Below are 1,016 nucleotides of genomic sequence, written 5' to 3'. Positions count from 1 at the left end.
ACCTTTTCCCTTTCTCTCTCCAATTCCCAAAACGGTAGTGAAAATAGAGAGGGACTATTGATGGAGACAGAGCGAATGAGTGAATGAAGACAGAAAGATGACTGAGTGAGAAACAAGAGAGTGACTGATGAGTGAAAAACTGTGAGACAGTAACTGAGTGGTGGATGAAAGGGGAAATGACAGGTGAGGGGGCAGATGACTGAGAAGGCAGAAGTGCTAGTAGTGAGAGATGAGTGACTGGTGAGTAAGACTGATTGAGGAATGAGAGACTGAGAGAGTGACTGAAGTGAGGTACAAAAAGTGCTGAGTGAGTGGGACAAAAAGGGCGCCCAATGGTGGAGGGGCAGAGAGTGACTGAGGAGTGGGAGGCGAGAGTGAGTGAAAATTTGGAAATGACTGTGTGAGTGGATACGAAAAGTGACCAGCGAGAGACTGAGAGGTTCTAATGATTTGAGACAAGAAGACTGAAGGGTGATATAGAGACACTAAGGGTAAGGAAAAGAGCATGACTGAATGAGAGGACAGATATGCTTAAAAGTGGGACAAGAGGACTGATGATGAGAGCAGAGAGCGTGACTGAGTGGTGAGAGATTGTCTCGGGCGACTCTTCATTTTTTACCTGCATATTTGAATGAGTGGAAAATGACAAGAAAACCGGAGAGTACTGAGTGAGTGAGAACAAGAGAATGCTGAGTAGCGAGAGATTGTCTCGGGGCAACTCATTTATTGTCTTGCCCCCATATTTTGCACAATACAAGCGGGTTTTTTGGGTGTGGTAGCTTTTAAGGGTAAATCCCTGCACCACCCCAAGTATCCCCGGTCTCCTATATCAATAGGGAATACCTGGCTCGAGACGATGCAACAAATAAAGGAATTAAAAAGGAAAATATAAAAAAAAGAATCAAACCCGGACGTGAAAAACCTGAACTGGTTTTTTTTTGAAAAAATTTGGGGAATGGGCGGGTTATCGTTCCTGTTGGACCGAATTTGCTAAGACGGGGACCTAGCTTACCACC

At 44.8% G+C, this 1,016-nt stretch overlaps 1 protein-coding gene across 1 annotated transcript in view; it reads right to left on the bottom strand.

Moving 5' to 3' along the window:
• The window catches only part of LOC119591986 (phosphatidylserine synthase 2-like), a 47,219-nt gene that overhangs the window by 30,154 nt on the left and 16,049 nt on the right, over window positions 1-1,016 (bottom strand). The gene's annotated exons all lie outside the window — the stretch shown is intronic.

Source organism: Penaeus monodon, chromosome 29 (assembly GCF_015228065.2).
Source record: "Penaeus monodon isolate SGIC_2016 chromosome 29, NSTDA_Pmon_1, whole genome shotgun sequence".
NCBI lineage: Eukaryota > Metazoa > Arthropoda > Malacostraca > Decapoda > Penaeidae > Penaeus > Penaeus monodon.
Note: the sequence above shows the minus strand (reverse complement) of the source record. Positions and strands in the feature narration are given on the sequence as shown.